Source organism: Excalfactoria chinensis, chromosome 11 (genome assembly GCF_039878825.1).
Source record: "Excalfactoria chinensis isolate bCotChi1 chromosome 11, bCotChi1.hap2, whole genome shotgun sequence".
Lineage (NCBI taxonomy): Eukaryota > Metazoa > Chordata > Aves > Galliformes > Phasianidae > Excalfactoria > Excalfactoria chinensis.
Window position 1 is genome coordinate 3608802 of NC_092835.1, and position 26194 is coordinate 3634995.

At 37.7% G+C, this 26194-nt stretch overlaps 1 protein-coding gene across 2 annotated transcripts in view; it reads right to left on the reverse strand.

The window, feature by feature from the left end:
• The window catches only part of CDH13 (cadherin 13), a 398606-nt gene that overhangs the window by 248297 nt on the left and 124115 nt on the right, over positions 1-26194 (reverse strand). The window lies entirely within an intron of this gene.

Sequence of the window (26194 nt, forward strand, 5' to 3'; positions counted from 1 at the left end):
GAAAGCCAACGGAGAGAGAAAAAAGTCCTTAAAGACAAAGATGTGACACTTTGCCTCATGTTCCTTCTCTGAGCCCAGTAGAATCACTTTGCTTAAAACTCTGCAATAAACATTACCGGTGTAATTGCAGACATATGATTAAGAGGTCATCATCACAAACTTAATTTCTAAGCAAACTTATCCTGTTTTGAAATCTGAATGACGTATTTATGTGTGTGCTGCTTTTTTTTTTTCCCACCTAGACAATCTGTTCTATATTTCATACCTGTTCCTCAAGTTACTGTGCTGTAGAATTTGCTTATCTGTATGCTCCTGCTATTTTGGTTTCACATTTCTATTCCATTGTGCCTTTAAAAGCTGCCTTACAGACAGGGAGACAGACTACAGATGATCAAAGACAACAGTTTTACTGAAAACAGAGCACTTGTAATAATTTTTTAAGTTCACTGTATGGATTATCGTGTTCTGTCTGATCAGTATTTTTAAAGGAAATAAAAAGTAAATCCTAGATTCTCTCACAGCTTGGCCAAATCCTGAAGGTAAAACACACATTCTCATAGTGCATAGCCACACATTTGCCACTTCATTGAATTTTGCTGAAAGCAAGAGAGATTATAAATAAAATAAGAAACCAGAAGGATTTTGATGGAAGGTTCTTTGTTGGCAAGGCCTCCCCAGTGTTAAACCACCCCTTGCAGCTGATGTCGGTGATATGACAGGCATTTAACAGATTCTCTGTAATCTCCTAAAGCTATCAGCCCACTAGAAGACAAAATTTCCCTGTCACCACAAATGTGGGAAATTGAAATTCTCTATGCTAATCACTATATAGATTACAGTCTTGATGAATTATGAGTGGATTCTCATTTAACTTGTTCTTTTCCACCCTTTAAAAAACAATGGCACAGTGCCTTTGGCAGGTACCTTGTTCTACTGAATCAGCCTGTACTTCTCACAGTCCAAAGCTGCTGGTGACCCAGTGGTCTATTAATAGCACTCAACTGGAAGCTTTGTCATCTCTATTTGACAAATTCATCACATCAAGAATAAGATGTCTCTCAGCAAAGCTTAAACAAAATGAAAGAAAGCCTAACAACTATGACAGAGTAACCATTTAAAAACAAATGTCAGAGTTCGGAGTGATTGTGTAGCCAAACAGCACAAGACACATTCAGAAAGCAGTCACTCTGTTGTTTTCCTATAGGTGGGATGAGGCTGCTGGGGTGCACGTCACCCACCTTGCTGCTCAGCATCATGTTTCTTGAGGTGCTTGCATTGCTGCCATCTGCATGTATACAAAGGCCACATGCAGAGCTGACACACTGAATTGTTAGAGGTAGTAGAATGTATATTTTATATTCACTTGGAGTTATGAATTTGGAACTTTCGGACCTTTTATGTTTTATAATGGTCCTGCTTTATGAAACTGCACTTTTTCCAACAAAGAGCAGAAGCGAAGTTGCTTAAAAGTGAGAAACTTTTCTTACCATATCTCATCCAAAAGCACTGATGCTTTCAATTCCCAAGTCTACCACGGAAACGAAGGTATTTGACAAGGTTAGTAGCAAGGAGAAGGAAAGAAAATGAAAGGGCTATAAGAAATACTGATATGTAGGAGAGAAATTAGAAGTGGATGGAAGGAGATGAAGCAATCATAAGGATAGAGAACACTGAAGATTATGTGGACCAGGGGCCAACAGAGATGAAGTCGAAGCAAACTGTTAAATTATTATGAGTTGAAAAGAAATGTAGCCTTAGATAAAACCTCTATTCTGAAGTGAGAGGGAAATGTGAACTTTATGAGAGTGATGATGCCTTCTGGATTGGGATTACCAGGAAACACCACAGGAGATCATATTGAATTCCAAATAATTCTCGCAATGCTACTCACCAGGAACATCTGCTTCCTTAAACTCAAGTGGCTTCTGGGAAAAAGCCAATGAAGTTACCCAAAATTGTACCAGTACCAGCTATGTGGCCTATTGAGCTAGTCCTGACACCAAACACACTTCCCTGCCTTGCCAGACACCCGAGTGGGACCCGTGGACATTCAGCTTCAGTAGCTTGCTCAGATTCCTTTCCTGGGGTGCTAAACCGATCTTAAAATGCTACAAATTTTTGATACTCTAAAAGAGCGAAGTCTATTAAATATAAGGTAAATGGGAAGTCTGACATGACAATGTTGTCTCCCAGTCTATAACATTTTGCAGCCTGACAACCATGATGACATATATTTATGATGTATTATGTTTATGATGTTCGTGCACTTCTCACAGAGATTAGGTATGAGGAAAGCCATGGGACAGATGACTGACATTATTCATACTACCCAGCTGCAGTAAAACGGGTTGGATGAACAGTAACCTGTTGAGCATCCACATGCACTAAATCTTCCCACATCCTCTTACACATTCACTTGGTGTTAGAGCTTAAGAAGTTTAGCTAGACCACAGGCTCTCCAGAGCAAAAACCACTTTCTTTCTCTGCATCTGTAGAACGCTTGAAAAAGAATTATTTATGGCTGGTGCTCCAGGTGCTGCAGAAGGGCAAAAATATTAATAATAGGATCTGTTCAGCTATAGTCATAAACTAGAATTCTGGAAATGCCGTAGCAGACGACTACAAAGTGACTGTGTCTCATTGTCAAGAACTCAATAGGCAATTAAAAGAAATGATCTAATGTTTATTTACATGAAGGCAGAATTCTTAATTTATTGATGCATATATGACTCTTCTGATGTTGCTAGTCATGCTCCAGCTGCCAAATGAACATCTTTATTGTGCTTAATATGCCATATGGTAAGAGACAGGCTCCAAAACTCCATACAAGCAAACTGAAAATACTGCCAAGCGTTTCCCAATGAAAAACAACATTCATGTCACTCATCTCTCTCTGTTCATTTCTCAGCCTCCTGTACCAGACTTCTACTGCTTCCTGTAAGAAAGTGTGTGAGATGTTCAGAGTATGTTTGTCCGCTGTGGTCCCTGGCTTTGAGTTTATCAGAATCAAGGCAACAGGATTCTTCTGGAAGACCACAAGTCCATATTGTAATGGTGAGAAACCGATGCTGTCATTTGAAATACTACCTTTAAAAGATCTCGGCTGGAAATTTCAGGTTCCCAGTGTTCATCTTTCAGTACATGCCATACTGTTGTCATGATGTGCCACAGACGTGAGGTGCAAAGGTTTTAAAGAGCACCATTTTAAAACACTGGAAGGTTAACAGCTGGACTTCTCTTGTAAACTATGTAAGAAGAAAAGACGCCAAAATAGATTTCTTATATCCAAATGCACATTAAGCCGATATATTTCTCTTTCAAAGTCTTATTTCTTTTCTTTTTCTTTTCTTTCTTTCAGAAGTTTAATTTAATTCTCAGAAGTTCAATTTGTTTTCAACAGAAATACAGAATCCATAATTTTCTTTCTGACAAAATCTCTACAGAGGTACTTTGAATAATTAAATACACACATTTATCTATAAACACCCAGAACTTACCCTGTATGTCTCTCTATATACGCACACAAATTTTTATGTTAGCTAATGATGGCTAATAACAAAACAGCTCTTTAAGTGAGGAAATTTCACGCTGAAAATACATACTAAACACAGATTCTTTATTACTTTATCAATGAATGCTAGGATCCTTTTTGTAAATACAGTCTAGCCTTGTTCAAATCAGTGGGAGTTGTAGTGTCAACATTATTTTATCCTACATCGGGTTTTTTAATCTATTTTAAGACGTAACTTCAGATCAAATTGAAATGATGAGTCGTTTTGTACTACAGAAAGCTGCACATGAGAGAGGTCGGGAGAGGTGAGAAAAGTATGTTACAGCTGCACAAAGGCAAGTTAACTTTCCAGCCCAGCAGGAAACCCTCGTCTGTGCTGAAAAGTCTTCTCTGTTCAAAGATATTAGCAAAATACAAAAGTTAGACAGAAACTATTAAACAGACAGTTGATATTCATTAGCTACATAGAGAAAAGTGATGGCTGAAGGAAATAGAAATGCTTCTGAGTGCTGGAGTATATAGAAACTCACAGACTGCCATGACCTACCAAGGCTCTTACTGGCAATAAACAACAGCAGTGACTGAACGCAGCAGGCAAGCACAAGGGGGTTGGAAACTGGTCACCATGAGGCAGCAGCAGCAGCAGCCAGCACCAAGGAACAGAAATAAGAAGTGTTATAAGCCTTCAAGAGATCATTTAGCATGTCAGTGTGAATGGGATGAAATATGCCTTGAACCAAAACATCTGGACAACCTAAATTCATCTAAGAATAGAGGAAGAAACTGCTACAACGGCTTACAACAGCCGAGAAACAAAATAAACCCTGTTTTTCAGGCCACCAATGCTACTGCCAATTAGGAGAAGTGTCTTTTTTCCTTTCCTCTGAGTTGCCTTCAAAATAACCTTTGGAACACGAGCTCTTTTAGGGAGCCCACAGCCTGTTTATTTATGCTGTTTTTCTTCAAGAATATCTGAATAGGAGAAGAAAAAAGAACATGAGGAGAAAAAGTCAGTCCCACAACACTTAGGGGAACAAAGTAAATCCCAGAAAAGACACGGTCAATTCCAACCTTTTGAAGGAATATAACTTCTTAGAGCGTAAGGCAATTAGAACACATGCAGAGAGATGGAAACAGGGAATGAATGGCATAGAAACACTGCTAGGAAGTGACTGCTTTCACTCCACAACCAGGTTTTGGGAGCAAGCAACAGTACAGTTTCCTTCCAAGCTACACCATGGAGAAGCTGCAAGTTCGCTTTAGAAAATCCCTCCACAGATTTATGTTCTACGAAGGCAGTTTCTCTGAACTGAATTCTAAGCTGAAAAGTAAAAGACAGCAGAAATTGTGTCTGGGCCTGAGGAACTCACTGGGTGACCAATTCCAATCTTACACTGGAAAGCAGAGCATATCACAGTTTTTGGTGTCGGCCCCTATTTGTCAACCTTCCTATTTCTGGCATGTTTTGCAGTGACTTCCCACCACAATGATACCAATTTTTAATTGGAAAGTAAAGAAGAAAAGAAAAAAAGAAACAGAGAACTGAGAAAAGCTCAACATTTAGTAAACTGAGGCTTTTCTCTTCCAAATGTGAGTTCAGATATTTCTTATCTAGAAGTGTTCTAGAAATAATAAGATCGTGCCTTAGAAAAGCTGCAAGCAAGACTAAAAGATCTCTTCACACACACACACAAATCTTACTGAGTTCTTTTTGCTGCTTTCTAACAGTTCAATGTTAAATTCTGGTTATGTAACAGAATTGTTACAGAATGATCTCAAAAATCCATCAAACAGTGGTGGGCTATTATCTTCTATTGCATGCTTATGATTCTGTTCTATGTATCTTTATGTGCCCTTTGAAATAAATTATAACAATGACTTATTTAGCATATAGATAGTCAAAAACTGTGGAGATACAAACAACAGTACAACATTCATCAGAATATTTTAAGGATTGCTGAACACACAAATGCACATCTATATTCAGCTTCTTTGGAAGAACAAGAACTAAACAACAGACTTGATCTTTGCACACATTTATAATGTCTATAAAAACAAATTACCTAAACTGACAAACATCTCCATGCAATTTCTGTATGAAAACGAGATCTGAGCATATTCCTGTTAAAATCTGCAAATTAGGCCAACAGTTCATCTAGCAGGCACTAGGATGTACCTATGTGCCCTTCAGACAACATCCTTTCAACCGTATGTAATGCAGCTATCAATAGTAACAGGTTTTCTTTGGCACTGTAAAAATACATGAGAATACAGCACAGATATTAGATAAGCTTCCTCCCAACGTTTGGGAACTCACAAGCAAGCCACATTCAATGAAAAATGCAACATTTTAGATGGGAATACACACATTGGTCCCATTCTCCCATGTTACCTGGCCACCACCAACAGTCTTTGCAGAGCTGGAAAAATCATTAATGCTTTGAAATTCTCTCATGCACTTCAACTGAGCCATAGGTGATAGCAGACTAAAGGTTTCCTCTGTCCTTATGTAATGGGTGTTATGTGTGATTCCAGAATGAACAGCTACCTTCCAACTGAAGAACCACAGCAGCAATTCTCTGCTCCATCTGTGCTTACCTCCTATACTGAGTGCTGCACTATGGTGTCTTTGCATATCTCATCCAGCTCTCTTCTCCTATCAAGCACATCACACCACCACATGACTAGGTACTGGTAGAGCATCAGGTACCCTGAACTAGAGGTGAACAACCCTGTCCATAACCAGAAGTTATGTTGGTTGGGAGTTCCATAAGTATTTTCACAGAGCACTATGTGATGAAAGTGGGTCTATCAACAACAAAGTCAAACATTCCTGCCTTTTTTGGCTAATACATGTCCCTGTTTCTCTTGCCTAATGCTTCCTCTTTTCTCCTTCCCAAACAGAAGGATCGCTCAATTGTATCTCAAGCTCCTCAGCAAATTCCCTTCCAAAACATGATTCCATCAGCAGTTTTTGACTGCTTGAAGTTATGAGAAAATACAGACAGAACACCCATGACTGAAGGCATTTCTTCTAGCTCACATTACATGATATCTTCATATAGCCTTATGTTGCCTGTTGTCTCATTTAGGGCAAAAATCTAATTAAGTGGAAGGAGATGTAATGAGTCAACTGGAAGTTATCTCAACTTATTTATTACAATGTAGGCATGCTATTGACTGATCGCTTAGGTCAGTGGCAGCATTATAAAATCAAGGTGATACTACAGCTTCTGCTTTAAGCCCCGGAGGAAAATTACTTTTCCAATAAAAATCTGACATTAGTGACTTTGTTTGAAGAAAAAAATAAAAATCAAAACTTAAGATGTTATAACACCGTCATTGATGTTCTGAGCACAACATGTAGTTCAGTTTAAATGGAGTTGTTGTCCCTTTGGAAATGCAGGCTTAAAGTGATACTGTATTTGTGTAGCCAGTCTCAAAGGAGCCGTCACATCTATGGGGGGAATATGACATTTCGCTGTTAACAGTGTTGATTCTGAACAGTCGAAACGAGCCCAAATCCAGAAGGGATATGTAGAAAAGACTCTTTTAAACTTTGTTAGTTTCAATGAAAATGTTTCCCATCACAATGCAAATGATCCATACTTTTCCATTTCTGCAGACTAACATAACATTTTGTGAAGAATCCCAGGAGAACAAATCATCAAATTAATTTTAGATTCTCACAACATTTTCATAGGCTGACTCCAAGACACAAGCAGACAGAATCAAACCCATTCAAATGCATTCAATATGCTGCGGTTCTACAAATTACTGCAAGAAGTTTGTCAATGCAAAATTAATTGTATCCTAGAGCAGAGTAAGACAGAATGTCTGAGTTCATGCAGGACTTCCCAGTGGGATATAATGCGTTATTTCCCTTGAATCCTGGATGAATAAAACTTCAATAGACAGCATATTCCCAGCCACGCATTTGCTTGGCTTCTCCACAAACACAGATCTGATCTTTGAGCAGACAACCTAAATGCTACCCAAAACAAGTTGCTTGATATAAGTAATTTATTAAAAAGAAATCAGCTGAGGTCATACCCAGCAGAAGAAGCAGAGTCCCAGGAGATTTAACTATGTAAATAAATTGCTGCCGGCAGATGTCAAAAAGCAAACGAAAAGTAACAAGTGCAGGAAATAACTACAGCACCAAGCAGCACAAAAAGTACCTAATTTACACCAGCATGTTTTTAAAATGTCTCCAAAGCGACAAATTTATTTAGTAAAGATTTTCATTTAACTAGGCAATTAACTGCGAGTCCTGGTGCTGCTTTTTCCTCTAAGTTCACGAATAAAACTGTTTGACTCGAAGGTCAGTTTGTTATAATTACAGTGATCTGTCATTTCTTAAAGTGACCTGTTTTAACTTCTTCTTTTCCTCTCCTTTTGTTTTTCTTTTCTTTTTTATATATTTCTGTAGCACGTGCTTTTCTCAGTTTTTCTCTAAGACCGGTTTTCTATGAGCCTTAAGTTAATCACTTGAAATTCCGATCTACAATTAAATGAACAGAAGATTCATTAAATCACACAGATATTTACATTTGGCTGAAGTTTACGCCCTAACTAAGCTTACTGAAGGTCAGAAATGAAATATCAGGTCTCCTTGGAGAATGACTGCTTATCTGCTCCTTTAGTAGGAAATAAGAATACCTTGGTGATTTGAGGATAAAGAAGAAATTACTGGTTTTCATCCTACAGTCAAGCTAACAGCCTCTCTCACTACAACAGTACAGTGAGACAAATTCAAAGTGCAGGAGCTTTCCATTTAACAAGCTACCAACACGAAGTGCTCTTCCTATATTACTCAGAGATACTTTCTGGAGGCAAGACTGACTCTATCTTCTCAACCCTGGCTCTTGGTTTCACCTTCTGTGTAAATTCTATCTAATCTATAATTCAACAGGGAGTTGCACAGACTGCTTCCCAACGTCAAAACTCGAGTCTTGAACTTCAAGACTAAATTCAACTCTTAATTCAAGACTAAGCAGCAAAACTATTGGTCAGTACACTCTAGGAAACATTACAGAAACATAAAATCGTGGACATCTCTACACAACTGCCCTTCTGGAATCATAATCATAATAAAAGTCTTTCTTGATGTGCAATAATGTTTTCTGTGAAGGCATCCTCAGAAATAAAGCGTTCAACTTGTGCGTCGTGCAACTAATTTCGAAATAGCACTCAATAGTAGGAGTTTGTTTCTGAAATAGGGAATGACACATCATTCACAATACATAAAAGGAAAAAGAGTGAGTAATAAATCCACTGTATAATATTTTCCTTTCAAAATGGATGGTGTAGGTTGCTGGCCTGTTTTCCCAGCTGCTGAATGAGTAATCCATACCTGGAAATGTTCATTAGATCACAGAATAGTTCAACATATCCAATGATAAACTGAAACAAAACTCCTCCTGTTTCTAGGGGTACACCTTTCACCTTCTTATCTTCTCCATCAATGATCCTGACTGAGATATTTCTCTCATTGCTTTTAAGTGAGTTCTCTCCAGTGAGTTCTCTCAACTTTATTTTTCAATAGTTACCAGTAGAAATATTACTTTTCCATACGGCTCCAAAAAATACACAAGTAGTAGACCTATGGTCCTTTGCAGCCATCAGTCTAAAAACTCTGTTATTGAAATAAAACCCTTGGTCAAAGTTTATGAATAACTTTGCCTTCAAAAATCTAAATTACATATAAGTTTGCAAAGTTATTAACTTTTATTTTACTCATGCATCAACACAATTCCAGCACAAAAACCATTCTATAAACCACAGAAAATCAACCATCTAATTGCAGTCTGTAAAGTAAAAAACATCTATGGATTAAGCAGGAAAGCCACCTCTCAAAACTCTGCTGGATTTTAAACTTGCTCAATTTATCGTTATCTCTTTCAAACAATACCAGAGCTTGACTAACAGCTACAGAACCAAATAACCTTGGTTTGAATTTTGACTCTCACACTAAGATCAGACAAGCAGCACTGCTGAGAACAATGTAATTAAACTTGCAGCATGTAATCTTGCTCTACACAGTCATTCCCAGAACAGTTTCTATTCACATCAAACACAGGCTTTTATACTTTAAAGAAAGACAGTCTTTGGCATCTTGCATAAAGGGACTGACCTGAGGGAAAGTAAATTCTGCCAGTCAAGTTCATTTAAAGGAACCTGAAATTTGTTTACCTAGAAAAACCAAGGAAAGTTCATCAGGCTACTGAGGTTTCTGCTTGTCTTTAATAATGGAGTAAAAGGAAAAAATGATAATAAGAAAAACAAACAACTCAATAAAAAAAACTCAATAAAAATCATTTGATGATCCAGGTGATATTGCTGTTTGTGTCTGCTTCTTCAAAGGGTGGTACTGCTACATGGAGGCTCACATTTAAGGAAGTGGTACTGAATATGAAGCAAATGTCATTGAAGACATGTTAATGACTTAAGAAAATCCTACATTTCGAAGATATACTGGACACTTCCCTCCTTTGGCTGCTTGCAGGTTTCCAAAGGTGAATATCCACTTTCATGTGAATGTGTCCGCAGTGTTGCCAGCACACAGTTGGCATCAATGCAACCACAAGCCAAGGTTGAAATTAATGCAGAGTGTTTGATTCTAGTTCTTTTTGTCACCTTCAAAAGTATGGATTAGGCCAATAGCCTACAGTTTCTGCAAAAAGCTGCAACCAAAAATAGACTTTTTTCATTATTTTAAAGTCCATTGTCAACAAAAAAAAAGGTGTAATGAACAGTTATCTGAGCCAGAATTCCAGGTATGAACACCCACAATGGGGCAGTTTGAACAAAAGCATTATGCTAGAAATGAAAACAGAACATCTCTAGTGAAGAGATTAAGCAGAGCAGAATACCTCTAGTGAATAGTATTCCTTATATTTCTTATCAGTGCCACACTTATTTTCATACATTGATCACAATGGAGACAGATCAGCCAAGATGCTAGCCACAGTACAACAGTTACACTAGTGACGTGCTAATCAATACACAACTGAAATGTTATTAACATGTTAAGTAATGCCCTTGATTTAATAAATTATACAGTTATTCTAAGACAATGTGAGCTCCATATAGCAAGTGTAGCTGTCAACGCAACCAAAGTTGCCAGTCATACTCATATTATTAAATCTAATATTTAACATACTTCCTTTTTTTCCCAAGACAAACAGATGAGCAATGCACCATTTCTCATCTTCTCATAGGCCTGATATATTTGGAATATACACTGCAAATACTCTGATGACTGCACTGGGAATTAATGATATAGATTTTCTCATCTGCTGCCTTAGTAGCGCTAAAATGCAGACATGTTAGCATATCTGTTTGAATAACTGTCTCCTTTCCTTCACATTAGAAAAACTGCAATGATTACAATAGTTATCGGGTTAAAAACGGTAAGTCAATCTTTACTTTGCTTCTGGTTTTAAACTCCTTAAAAATCACTAAATCTGTGCCTTTTTCCAGCTCATGTCTTCTTCCAAAGCGTTATGCTCTTGTGACACAATGAAGTGCCATCCTTCTAAACATTGATAGATCTCATTTGTGTTGCACTTTGCTCATGGCTACAACTGTGATAAACTGAGAATTCATTTAGTAAATGTGATTTGCCAAAAGTTTTCTATTCACCCAGTGTAAAGTATTTTTACCCATGGATCCTTAGCAACTTCATAGTATTTCTATCCGAGAACTCAGACATAAATAAAGAATTATGCCGTATCAGAGAGTGCATATGAGACATTTACAGATTTAGGAACAGAAAGGTTATCAGAAATGCCTTCTCATAATCTACCAACAAATATAATATCATCAGCTGCCCAGACAAGCACGCATCCAGCAAAAAACAAGTGAGTTAGCTTCATAGTTTGAAGTTTAAATGACTGCTACAGCTAATTAAACTTAGTTCAGTGCTTCTGGAGGCTGCGTGTTTGCATTTTAGCACATGCTTTATTCTGGAATAAACAGTTGTCATTCACTCATCAACAGATGGGTCACATTCAAGAGCTGACAAATCCCAGGGAAATGAGAATACAGAAATGCCACACACTTTCTTACAGTTCCCAAGAAAATGAGGTTACATAATGCATGTAAATACGATGCAAAGAAGTACATACTGAGAGCCCTGCCGACTCCGGGCTGTGATCAAACTGTAGTGTCAACATGGTTTCCACAAAGCCGCTTTGGTGATGATTCCAGTAACAAAGACTGGTTTTACAACACCACGCTTGTCTTAAACATTTCAAAGTAATGGATGTAATTACTCACTAGAATCATTTAACAATAGACTAGAACTTGCATCAATGAATATTAACTACAAATAAAATTAGTTTTCAAGTACCAAAGGCTTTGTGTATTCAGCCTGCTAGACAGCTTTCACTCTCCTCCCCAGACCCCAACTGTTTAGAATAAATATCCTATTATTATAAACTCCTTCTTTCTTTAAACTAATGAGATATTATTTTATGGACAATGCCTGCTATTGTATTTCATTGTAGAATGATATAGGTGCACTGTTAACATCATGCTTTTAAGTTGTTCATCTTCTATTATTTTAGGAATGTAAGCTCTTAATCATCACCTTCGAGACCTTTGTTTCCCAAACCTCATTATTAAAATTTTCCTTGCAAAGCTGAAGGCTAAACAACTCCAGATTTAGTGCAGCACTGGTACGAGTTCATTAATGTTTTGAAGTTTTGCCAAAGAAGTCTAGAATGAGTACATTCTTCACTATGGAAGCTTTCACAGAAGACTAAATTATAGACAGCAAGCTGAATCCTGGACTGGCAAAAACACAAAGCTGCTGCTACCCATTTCCTACACATTGAACAGTCATCCTAGATAAATCCCAGCTCCAACAGAAGAGAATATTTCTTCGCAGAAGGAGTTGCAGTCCAACAGCACTGGCATAAAGAAATGTGGTGTAGTTGGCCAACCCTGACAACTGAATAAGAAATAGAATTCATATCCGCTACATTCACACACGTCTTAGTCTCTGCAGACCAACCTTTTACCCTGATAGCATGCTCAGTCTCTAGGTTACTGTACTTGGCTCACATCTTGAGAACAAAAGAATGAGCAAGTGATGAGAATTAATTTGCTCAGTTCTTCAATGCAATGTTTTTCCTACAGTGATTTACACCTTACATGCCTTCCTTCCACCAACTCCTCTGCAGACATTACCTTTCCATAGAAGGCTCCTCCACAGTGATACTACTCAACTTAGCTACTTTTCCAGAGCTGTTACTAAGTCTAGATTCATCCTCTGGCTTTCCAAAACACCACAGGACTAAAATCTATTTCACTGTTGCACTCACTTGCTGTTCCAGAAGGATACTCTGCATTTCCTTGTATTTACCTGCTTTGTTGTGTTGTTTTGTTTGTTGTTGTTCCTTATATATATACATTTTTTTTCTTTCAAGTTACCTTTCTTTATAGTTGTGGAAAATAAACCCAGTCCATCCCAACTTGATGTATGAGGAGCTCTAGGCTCTGTAACTGAGAATTGCATGTGAGAGGTCACGCTACCAGCCTATTTTAGGCCAACGTAAGAACTGATAGTGATTTTCTGGGCCGCAGGGATCTGCCACCTGGCCATGGGTCTGTAGGATGCTGCTCACACATAATGATCTGAATCAGCACAATTGGTGAAGCTTTGTACCCCAGAAGAATAGCGGACATTTTGACAGAGCCATCAAAATTTGTCTGGGGAGAAACCCAGAACTTCAAGGTAGGCACTTGTAGAAAAGGCTTGAAATTAGTTATAACCTAATAGAGCCGTTTGACAATAGTGCTGCCACTCTCAGAAAAAGCAAAGTTTTCCACAGGCATGTTTAATTTATTTCATTGTCTTCTTGTACAGAAGCAGCCTGTGTTTTATTCACACTAAAATGGATTTTGGCTACCAGTATTGAACATTAATTTGTTCAAAACACACACTATGACCCACAGAAATCAGGCACAGCTATAGTAACTACCTGAGAAAGTTCATTTCAAGGGCAAGCACATATATAAAATATTGAAATGTTAGACTGAAACGCTAAAACTGATACTTAGGATTAAATAACGATGTTTGAAATTCAGCATTACTAACTTGAGCCCTACCAAATGTTGGATATGGAGGGAGTAACTAGACAGTAATAACTGGAAACAGGGCACCAAGTCATCATTAGGAATAAAGTAAAATGGATTTGGACATATTTTTCTATTAACTCTCTCATTCACCGCCATGACAGCAAAGGAGAGAGAACACAAATGTGATGGTAGTGGTTGGGGGTTCATCAAAGCAGCTTCAAATGCCATGATCCTATTCTAGTTCCCAGCTAGGCATTATTTATTTAACATCGATCAGTCTCTTCACAGGCAGACATCGCTTCTTCTCCAGTCGGTATAAGTGATACAACACTATTTTCAAATACCAAAGGAAACTTGGGTCAAAAAGTTATTGCCACAGGTTTGAAAGGTGCATTATGAAGAGTGACCCCAAGAAACTAATGTAAAACAGTAATTAAGAGGTGTCTTGGGAACAGTATTTGGGTATTTAAAAACAAACAGTGAGATTAAAGAGGTTTATAAAAAGTACAAAAGCATCAAAACTCCATTAAAAAAAACTCATAGATAAACAATATCTATTTTTCAATGGACCTTCTATGAAGAAACAAATACTGGTGCTCCGTAAATTAATTTCTTGCTTATTAAAATAATTCCACATTCCCAAAGGCACAGAAGGGAATTATGGGTTTCTCTTTTCAGATATTACTTCCACCATAAATCTTAAAACTCTATACATAATTAATAAAAATCTAACGCAGTGTGTAGCTCACTATTATAGATATATATAAATTCTAACATTTCTCACTGCAGCTGCTACACGTCAAATGAGATTTTTTCTACGTTCCTGCCATAAAACAGCCTACATTATACATTCATATTTACTTTTTGCTTTTATTTATTTTTTAAATCCTCTGGCAAATACGGAAGTTTCTGCTACTCCTTTAGGGCAGCGTTTACCTGAGAAGCAGGAATTTAAATGGAGCATTTTAAGAAGGTCCGAAAAAGACACTTCTTAGCAAACATCAGGGCAGAGCAAGTAATTCAGAGTAATCATTTATTTATTGGCTTTGCCATTTATTTTTCTATTCACCACAGATTGCTAAATTCTTATATGTAAATTATTCATGAATTTCTGCCAATGCTTCTTCCATTTAAATTACTATGAAAATGTAGTTGTGATTATTCAGATTTCAACATTGGCTCCATCCGTTTTTTGGAGCCCTGGTTCTGTTCCATGATTGGTTGCAACTTGCCAATTTGGAATATGTTTCAAGCATTACACTTGAGTACACGGCTCAAAATTTACTTTGTCAGGTCTATACTTGCAATTTGTGTTCTGAATATAATGTTTTCTGACATTTCCATACTGACAAAAGCTCTGGAGGAGACACAGCTATATCTTGCTTCAATGGACGTTTCACTGTCATTATCTCAGTGATTTTCAGTGCCAAAGCCATTACCAAAATACATAAGAAAGGAAGAAAAGTTCTTAAACGCTCACTGCCTCTCTCTGTTTTCCACTGTTCCTGAAGTTGTTGCTGGTGCCTGAGGCAGGAGGGCTCTTCCTACCAACCCCAGCTGGCTGCTACAAAGCTATCAGTGAGCCACATAACAGCACATCAGGGGGTAATACAACAGCTCACACCCCAAGAGTCCAAAAGAGAAAGAAAGGCATGACAGGGAACATTGCTTTCTAAACAGCAGGTCTAGGCCCTGGGCTTAGAGGTTGACTGCATCCTCCCAGCAAGGGGTGCCCTGCTGTTTAGCACATTAGCTCCAACACCCTGGCACTCCATGGGGCTGCCCCCAGCCAGCAGCCCCTCTTCTCTAGCACCTGATGCAGTGCACATATGCAGACTGAAGCCTGACCTGCTGCCACCACAGAACATCTCTGCCAGAAACAGGTGGTGAAGCTTGAGAATAGAGATATCTCACCACCAAAGCCAGCACACGGTTTCACTGTTGTGAGCTCCAGGGGCTCTCACTTTTCAGTTCCCCCCCAGAGTGGGGTTTTGCTGTTTTGGTTTATTTCCCCCAAGTTTTCTCCCAAGCACTTCACTGGGCCAGCTTCAAACTCAAGGAAAAAGTGAATGAAAGAAGTTGTTCTCCTCAACATTAGCATTACTTAAAATGATCACAAATTAAACCCTTCCTTACTGAAACGTTATTTTCCATCCATTGCTGCTCATGCAGGCAGGTGACCCATCTACGACAGAAGAGAGTCACATAAAACACTGCATGTTGCAAAATGGTAATTCGCCGTTCTTTCAGACTTTCAGAAGTTTACTTTTTCCCATCCCTTTTTCAGAAAAGGTGTCTCGGAAGAGAAAAATTATAATTGAATCTCCCAATGTTAGCAGTAATGCATTTTACATTAGAGAGCCCGATCTTGCTTCACAAGGTTGAACAATGTTTGCAAGCCAGTAAAGCCACACTGCTTACTGTAATACATTCCTTTCTTCAAAACAGTAAGCTCCAGTGGTGATAGAGAAGGCACTCAATTGAAAAGATCCAAATAGGAAAGTATCATCATGTGAAATAAGGACAGATTATGCACTGTGCTCAGACTGCTTATTTCAGGAATGAAGTGAGTGTAAGAAATGCACCTTTAAAGTGATATGGATAAAACGCTGTCAAAAAATAGTACTAGAATTGAAAATTAAATTGATTTAATCTAAAAATTTAACCTAAAGTTATATTAATTGTAAGAGTGATTTATAAACAAAGTGTTTAATAAGAGGATGTATTTTGTATATAGGGTTTTCTCTGATGTCCCTGGGCAGCACATCAAAGAAGGAAGATAGCACGCTCATTCTCTAGAGATGATTCTCAAGAAATCTTCCTGGCACAGAAAAGGGACCCGTAAAAACTGCATTGGGGACACATTTCGTCACTCCTCTCAGCAGAACAAATGTGGGGAGGCAGGTCCTGTTCATTGCCTTCAATGAAGATATGATCAAATTGCAGCTGCCTGATAACTGCTGGGGAATTAGTCATCCCTCTTCAGACGCATCCATGGGAACATGGGGTGCTGTTCAGGGAGCTGCAAAGCCAGGCAGCTTTCTGGGACCTCTTGGAGTCGGTGGAGTTTCCCAGAACACTGTGTCCTGATTTGCAGTGGAAAGAAGGTTTGAAGTCACAGCAAATCAAGGCAAAACAGAGGAAGAAACACGCATTTCATACAACTTCTTTTAGCAGCACCGAGCTTCTCTCTTTATTCATTCTTTAAAGGAGTATTGCAACTGTATTTGACGGATGAACCTGAATATGTTGCAGCCCATATAATATATAGAGGAGCAGAAGTAAATCAGTTAAGAAATAAACAACAACCAAACCACAACTAGGTGGTGCACTGCAAAAATCAGTGCAAGCCACTGATGCTGCAGAAAATTGATTTTCCCACAGGTTCTGCAGCTTTGCACTGCCTTTTGAAGTACAGAAGCTAGATATATTTTGCTACCTACATTTCTCTGAACTACAGCCCATAACGGTTTTACATTTTGCTGAACATTTTCCAGCTGATTAATGTTATGTTTACCATACTATAAATATAGGATGATGCCGCCTTCTCAAAGTGACTCCGCTTTTCTGTTTTTGAGAACTGTTTATCTTCTGTGTGTTTTTAAATAAATGATGTAAACCTAAAACTAAAAATAAATCTTCACACTATGTTTTACATACAGATTTTCCTTTCAATAATGAGTGGTACCAAAATAGCTGTAATCATCCTATGTACAAACACAACTTAGATATTAACCAAATAACATGTGCTAAAGCTTTTAATACATTAGCTAGTTATTCAACAAAGCTGAAAATTATAGTATCATATAAGCAGAAGACATAAGAGCTTTTTAAGTGGAGTTTGAAATTTAGATTCTCAAGTCTTTTCTAGGAAAATTCTGTTCTGCTGTCATCACTGATATAAAAACAGCCTTGTTTGCTTCAGAGGGGAGATACAGTTTAAATGCATTTTCATCTGTCTATAGCTGTTAACCTTCATATTTATTTCTCCTATGGAGAGGATACAAATGCTTGGCTCCTCTAAGTTCTTTAGTATCCACTGACAGAACTGATTAGGGATCTGAGCTCAAGTCTGTTAATGCTAAGGGGCTTTTGCATTGATCTCAGAAGGCTTTGATTAGTTTTTTATTAGAATTCTGTAGAATTTATATGCAACTCTACCACCAGACCAACCTTCCCCAAAATGATGTTCCTTTTCACCTTTCTTTCTTTATTTATATAGTGCTAGTGTCAGCAGTGCTGGTGAGAAGGGAATGCTTTCCCATGTCAGGTGTGAGACACAGGTATAGGAGATGGCATTCCACTTGGCCACAGTGTTGTATCTATTCATCAGCATTCTGTGAAGCACAGGAAATGTCACCCTCCAAACCTAAACAGAGTCATCTTGTTGTAAGGAAATGTCTTTGCTAGTGATTTTACTGATTCAAAACAGGTTTTCTTTCCAGAATTCATTGCATAACGAGTAATTTCACATATCTCATTTGGACATTTTTTACATAGCTCAGTACTTTCCCCCCATGCTAAGCATTCCACATTTTGTGTGGTGTACAGATTATAAACAATGAGAAAATTAATTTGTATCTCATGCATTCAGCTTCACTCTGACTTAATCATTCTGCTGTGTGTTTACTTAGATAAATGCCTGACAATGTTATTGACACTTCAAAGAAAATAAGCCATTTTCTATATGCACATACATTGGCGTTGCTCGCATTCACCAAAAAAGTGTGGAGGGATAAGATCAAAAATAATCCTGACTTAATCCAAATTCCATTTCCCCAAATTTGCAAGCATTGTAGCGCAAATATTTCACTAAACCATACTATTCTGTCCTCCAAACAGCAAGGAGCCATGAACAAAACACTGAGTAGTAAGATCCCCCCCTGAATGGCATTCAGACGATGGGGTTTTTGCTTACGTCTTTCAAACTTTTCTTCATCTGAGAGCACTGTTCACTTTCCTCCTAGACTAACTTCTATTCTAAACACACTGATGACTCCTGAATCTTACTGGCAAAAATAAAGAAATAAATAACTTTAATCAGAAATAAAGAATCTAGCAAGATAACAGAAAATAATGCCTTTTTTTCCCCCACAAAGTGAATTTGTTTTACTGCAGTGACACATTCTGATCTTGCATTTGAGCTTAGCAGGGTAAAGAAAACATTCTGATTCTGTAGAAGTAATAAGAAAATGCTTCCTTGCCTGTCTTGTAAAGCTCTGTAATATAACTGAAAAACAAGAACAAAAACAGAGTCCCCAAATTTTGTTTTAAAGAGTCTACAAACCCACCTAATTAGCATTAGCTAAAGAAACAAAACTCATTGATTTCAATGTAGGATTACAAAAGAAAGAGCAAACACTTATGGACTTTTAACACAGCTTCTGGAAAAGTGAAGCAAAACAAAAACTCCCAAACTCTGATCTGTCGATCACACAACAAAAGCGTAAGTGATACCTTCAGGACTACGTTTTCTAAAGACTTGACAGCTGCTTTCAAAACAATGTATTTCACTTGAACTTGCATTTAATAAAGCTTATTTGTATATTATTGTGAGCAGCACATTCTAGTCCATCTTAAACAGCTTTCTCACCTTGCTGACTGCTCTATCCTGATAGTTCAGGCCCCACTAGCTAAGATGTGCTAAACGCTCCACATACCTTGTTAAACTGGCAGACAAGTCATGGCTAATGATTTAGAGAATACTCCCAAAAACATTATTTAGGTCTCAGAAGCAGAGAACTGTATTATCACAAAAGAATTTAACAAGAGAATGCTACATGCGGAATAGAGCCAAGTATTCAATAACTGCGCTGAAAAATGGAATTGATTTATTCTTCATGGAATATTCAAGAGAATATGGTTAGAATATCCTATAGCATCTCACTGCTTTATTAAACTTACCAAACATGAGAAAAAAAATAATAAACCCACAAAAATTAAATCTTCTTTATAGCATGGGAATTGTTTCAAGGCTTCCTGCATATCTAGAGGTTTTCTCTGGCTCTTATTCATATGCATTTGGGCCAATCGTTAACATACTATGGGGCCATAGGGTTTTGAGAACTCCTATTTCCCTATGAGCTTCGGGTTTTGCTTCAATTTATAGAAAAGGGGCCATTTTGGCCTCTTTTTACAGACTACAAAATAGCAGGATAGTTTTGAAGTAATAGCAGCTATTAGGGGAAAGAATAGGAAATAAACTTTTATCCCTTGAGAAACAACCTTGGGGTCAAATCCTCCTGTCCCCTGTAAGGCAAATCCTTCTCTTAACATATCAAGGACACAGAGGTTACATTTCTCAGCTCCTTTCTTCCTCTAGCCTACAAAATGATACGAGTAGGAAAATAAATCCCTCCATCTGACTTTTATAATGTTGGAGGAAGAATACTTCTGTCTTTCAGGAATTCATGCACTGTGAGGCTGTATGTTAGAAAGTAGAGCAAGAAAACAAAGTCAAATATTTGTACAGTTAATTTCATTCTGCCCCCAGGCAATTATTCCATAAAAAATGTATTGGTAAAGAAAGGCATAAAAAGTCAATGTGATTCTGGGGGGAAAAAAAATGTCTATAAATAACCCAGCAACCAAAGGGTCTCTGTCCTTTCATTCATATCAGTATTTTGGTGCACACGTTTAAGTTTAAAGTGTACCAAATAGAAGATGCTGCCAAATGATGAGAGGGAGTACTGGGGAAGATAATAATGTACCATTTTGTTCACTTTTCAGAAGGAAAATGCTGGTTATTAGTTTTAGAAGACAGTGACTTTGGTGACTAACTGCCTTTTGAAAAAGGATTTTAAACATGTAATGGACTATTTCTAGGCCATTTCATCAACTGGAATCTTCTACTGACTTTGTTGTCAGATCCCACATTCACAAGTGAAAGTACTCATATCCCTTCAGTAGTCAAATCCTTCCCCCTTCCCTCAGGAAAAAAGGCACAACCAATCATGTTTTGAGCAAAATCAGATAACACGCTTGTTGATGCCTTCTGCTCTTGAAGGGGAAGCTATTTGACTTAGAAGCTGGAGAAAACCTAAGAGATAGCTACTTTTAGAATCACCAGGAGATAGAAAAACTGATGTGAAGCACAGAGGCAAATGTGAGCTATGCAGGAAGCTTCCCACCAGATTTGCAAAATGACCTATGGAACATCAATGAGCTGGTGTCCCGGCAACAGGCACGCCTTTAGAGAAAAAGGTTATTTAAAATAAGTGGCTGAAATTAGGTGCAACTGCAGCATCTGTAGTTTTGTGAAAGCCAGGATTCAGAAGCACAGAACTGGATCCCACAGGGCTACACAGGTAGCACAGTTACACAGACGTATGGCCCCAGTTTTGCAATTTAGTCCACAAGGCAGGAGAGAATCTGAAGAAGTAACCAAGTAAATGATTTCAAATGCTTGAGAGCTGCAAAAAAATCCCACCTGCTGGACAGGATCAGTATTGCAATACTGCCATTGCCCCGATCCATAATTTGCTCAGTACAGCTCCCGGGGCTGCAATTCTAAAACAGACAGTGCTGAGCTGAAAAATTGAAAGTATTCTATCAAAATGAGATTGCTCCAGTGGCCAATCATTAAAGCCTCCCACGTTTGTATTGAACAAGATACAGCTAGCTCAAAGTTTTAGAGCTATTTAAAATTTAACCAAGATATGCCAGGACTACAACACTCACTGAGGCAAAGGTATTTTTTCTCCAAGAGATTGTATCGGGACAGTTAATCTTTGAAATATTGATAACTGCATATCAATTTGCCACACACTTGAGGACATCTCAAAATCCACTGCAAAATATAATTACAAGAAATTCTGTACAGATCCAGCCTCCAAGATGACGACGAAATGTTTCACAAAGGTCCATTAAGCATGTTCTCTGCCCTGCTCACCATGTAGGGTCCTAAGTAGTGGGCCTAGTGTTAGACTCGATTAATAGCTTTCTCACTGAACAAATGATTTTTACATCCCCAGGTAGGTTAGGAATTGAATCACAAAAGATATGCCATACTTCAGGAAAAATTCTTACCCTTTGCTGCAAGGCTGACTAACCTGATCTGTGCAGTGATGCAATGCCTTGGTTGACAGTGATTGCCTTAAAAAAGCAGTCTGTTAGCATGGGTTTAATGACGCCTGACATTATACTTTTCCCATACATTTTGCATAGCAGCTGTACCATTTAATGATACAGGCTAGAAACAAATAGCAAAAGCAATAGAAAAGCCATAAAGTCACTGCTGGGGTTCAGGTCACATGTTCAAACCCCTGTGATGTTGCCATGGCCTTAACCTGTACCTTCCCACAAAAGTTCCTTACAACTGCTTACCTGCCTAGGAAATCAGGATGTCCTTGTTAACCTTTCATCAGGGAACATCCACTAAGAGGAACACGTTATTGTCATTAAATCAAGAATATAATAGAAAAATTATCTATGGCACTGTTGTATCTTTGGTAACATCAAACACAACCTCACCATAGATGAGAGCCTATCTCAGCTTCCAGACCTCCTTCCAGCCCTGAATGGAGACCCAAATCTGGCAGCAGCAGCTTCCTGAAGCTCTGCCACTGAAAGCTGAAGCTGCATTTATCAGAAATTACGGCTAATGCAGCTGTTCGGCAGTTGGCCCTTTTATCACTAGGCAGGGAACACTCTAAAAACACCACAGCTGAGATCATAGCATGAAGATCTTTACTATACTACAAACAACCTGCCAGGGTAGGCATTAATCAGACTGTACAAGTATAGAAAGCTGATTAGACTTGCAATTCCTCTCTAAGGCTTCATGATTAAATCAGAATGAAAATACATATACAGTCAAAGACACACGAGAGGATACTGAATACATTGTAGGTATCAGCACTGTTAGGACTATATTTTGCCAGTTATTGGACTGCTTTTTAATACTGGGAAGTCGTGTGAGACAAACATAAGAATCTGAAGCCCTCAGAGTTTTCCTGGACTGTCATATTGGGTTGAAGGAAGCTGTATGGACCTTATATGTTTTGTCACTGAGGCTGTTTAAAATGATTGCCTGCCAATACACCAAAGACACAAGCAAATTCAGTTTTCTGAAAGCAAAGCAGGATCTTCTAGCATCCACCTCTACTAAATGGAGCTTCAACCAGCACTGTCTGTATTTTGACTGAATTGCCCTAGATGAATTTATCAAGGGAACCCCTTCATTTAGAAAGTGATAATTTGTGATTTTGAGAATTAATAAGCAGCAAAGCAAACATCAGCAAACAAACAAGCTCTTTTCAATAGCTGTCTTCCACTTGGCAGATGTTATAGTGTATCTTAAGAACTGGAAACCTCAAAAGTACTGTTTATGTAGCAAGAATTTTGTGTCACTAATCTTCTAGTTTTACTTTTTCATATATGTCCCATAATTAATAACACAAGCACAATACGAGAACACTCTGCATGGAGGAGTTTATCCCTTTGATATTATTTACTACAGTGCATTATTCTATTACATTTTGAAGTGAAACAAAAACTCACACCCCTTCTGCTTGATCCCATTTCCTTTTGTGATTGAAAAGGAGCGAACAAAAAGACCGAAAGACAGAGTACCCAGAAGGAAAGGAACAAAGTGCACTACTACTTAAGCTTCAGACTACATTAGGATATAGCATGATGTTATTTTTTCCTCATCAAATTCAGGATGCTTACAGGTTTTTCTTGCACCCCTACACATGAGAGTGGATAAAAATCTCATCCCATGGACACAGACTTTGCTCTTTTCTACCTGAAAAACCTGCCAGTTTCATGTTGCATCTCTGTGACTTCTTCCAAAGACGTTTGTTCCAAAGCCTTGTTTCTCACAGTTGGATTTACTCTCATCCTTGACTATTTTTTCTCTCTTGCATTAGGCACTCTTTCCACCCACTCAAAATCTTTTTAAACATGTCCTTTTCTCAGTTCCTTTTAAAGCCTCCCTTGTTGCTGTTACTTGCCAAATGACAGACTTTTTAAATTCATTCGCCTCTGAATATCTCTAAATTACAATAACCTATAATTTCTATCATGGTATGTTTCCCTTGTACTATTTAATCCCAGAATATGCTCTGAGATACAAAGAATGTACTGTGGAAATGAAACTACAGACAGCAAATGGCAAATATCTAGTTTGGAATCTTGTGTTGGCATTGAAATATGTATTCATTAAATATAGCTAATGGATATTTCAATATTGCTCCTTTTAATTAAAGGATACTTCCTAAAGGGCAAGCAAAAAGTTACCCTCAAGTTAACATACACACAAATGAAACAACGCCACTGGGAGTCAGTTAAGATGCTTCAGAAATAAGAATAAGTTTGCAAAACATGACACTTCTTGCTGTTTTCGTGGTGAAACTGGAAATCCACCATTTCAGAAGGAGTGCAAATTAAATTAGCCTTAATGTCATGTACAACATGCACCTATTTTCTTTGGCTTTACATATATAATTCTAGGGAGAAAAATCATGCATTTAAAAATGCCCATTTAGACTTTAAACTGTTGTAGAGTTCACTTTTAAATGGGGAAAAAGAGAGATTAGCAGACTGAATCATCCCTCTAAAAGTTTCCTAATTTGCCTGTAATTCACAAAAAGCCCTGATGCTCTTTATCCTCTTAAATATAATTTCTTCTCAATTCAAAAGAAATGAATTATCCGAATGCCAGAGAAGTGATGACATCAACTTGTAAGACATTATCTTTCGTGTAAATGGAATCTGACTCTGACTGGAAATGAGAAATTGGCAGGTTTTTTGTTCAGCTCTGCTATGCAGTCTTTGGGCTTATTTGTCACAATGTGTATAGCAGGAATAGCTCGAAGAATCAAAGTGAAAACCATCTATGTTTTGCAGTAGGTGAAAGAAAAAGATGACCTCACTTTCTAAGGAAACACCTGCCTTCAAGTAACAAAGAGATACTTGACCTTTCAGTTGTCCATACGCATGACTATTTCTTCAAGTCCTCGAACATTCAATGCAAGCTGCAAAGCAGAGAATATCTGAACACGAAGAGCCCTGATCTTTTTAGACCTCAGTGAGCATGATCCATGATCGCATGATGGGATTCAATAAGTCAGGTTGATGGTTGGATTTTATGATCTTGAACGTCTTTGCCAACCTAGATGATTCTGTGATAAATCTCTAATGAGAAGAAAAGGCCTTCTTTATGTTAAATTCTGGAAAATTTAATTTTTTTGAATGGTAGGAAGTAAAAGAAACTCCCATTGAGAAGACTGGAAAATCCTTCTGAACATGCAGCTACAAGAAATCAATGTAAATTCAACTTAATTCATCTTACTGGTATATGAAGAAGTTTACACAGGATTTAAGAACTGTCCTCAGAAAACTGAATCTGTTTTTTCCCTGACTAGGTGGCATGTAATATTAATTGATCCCACTATTTTAGACTAGTCTAATCAAAGCAACCTAGCTTCACCAGCTGTCCTATTTCATCTTGGTCATGAGTTCCATACATAGAATCATAGAATTACTCAGGTTGGAAAAGACCTTGAAGATCATCAAGTCCAACCGCAGCTTAACCAGTACCCTAACTCTAAAAACCCTCTGCTAAATCATATCCCTGAGTACCACGAAATGTATTCAGTTTTCTGCTGTAAATCCAATGAACTCAAAGCACTTCCACAGGCAAAGAATATCAGATGGACATTTCTTTAAATGTTTTGTTGGTTTCGTTGTGAGGGACACAGTGATTAAATCTAAAAGCATTTATCAGTGGACTTTTGCATGTCATGATTAAAGCCAATTAATGAAAAGCAATTTGTGTCTTAATGTAAATGCTTTTATCTTAAATAAAAAGCCTTTTCAAGTGCTCTGGTGTGCCAGATATGTAAAACAATCTTGGAAAGGATAAATCATCTCCTGTCCTATACAGTTACACCTACATGAACTTTGAATTCTCCAAAAATGTTAAGTGCATTGTGTGTGGATTTGTAGTATTATGTTAACAAAAGGAACTGAGTTTGAACATAAATTCTGATATAGTGATACACTGTTGAACAGCTGAAAACAACTTGCACACTTCTATCAAAACTCTGTTACCATGTCCTTCTCTAAACAGCCATAATGCAACAAAAACATGCTAAAAACAAGTTCAATTCTTGCATTCACACTGGAGATGCACAATGATACATCCATGTAAATACAGCAATGCTAATGCTATGAGCAAGTAGGGAGAAATGCTAAAAAAAAAATAAATCTATTTTGGTATATAGATTTAAAACTAAAAAATCATTTGGTTTTTAAAACAACGTCCACGAGGTCTGCTGTGCCATTGATTTTTCTGAGTGGAAGTCTCCATTTAATCCAACAGGGGAGTTCTGCTTGAAAATACAGCTCTACACTATGACTGCTATATTTAGAGCCAGCTGATGTAAATCCGAACAACATTGATTATAATAGACATCCTGATTTGCTCCAGCTGAAACTCAGCTTTTAAAAGCTCACGGTATTCATTTGCATGTGCTACATAAGTATGATGTAGAACAGAAGAATTCTGAGATTGCATTATTCAAATGTCAGCAGGTAAGCTGTCACTGTAGAAGAGAATTTGCTTCTAAGCTAAATTAACAACAAATG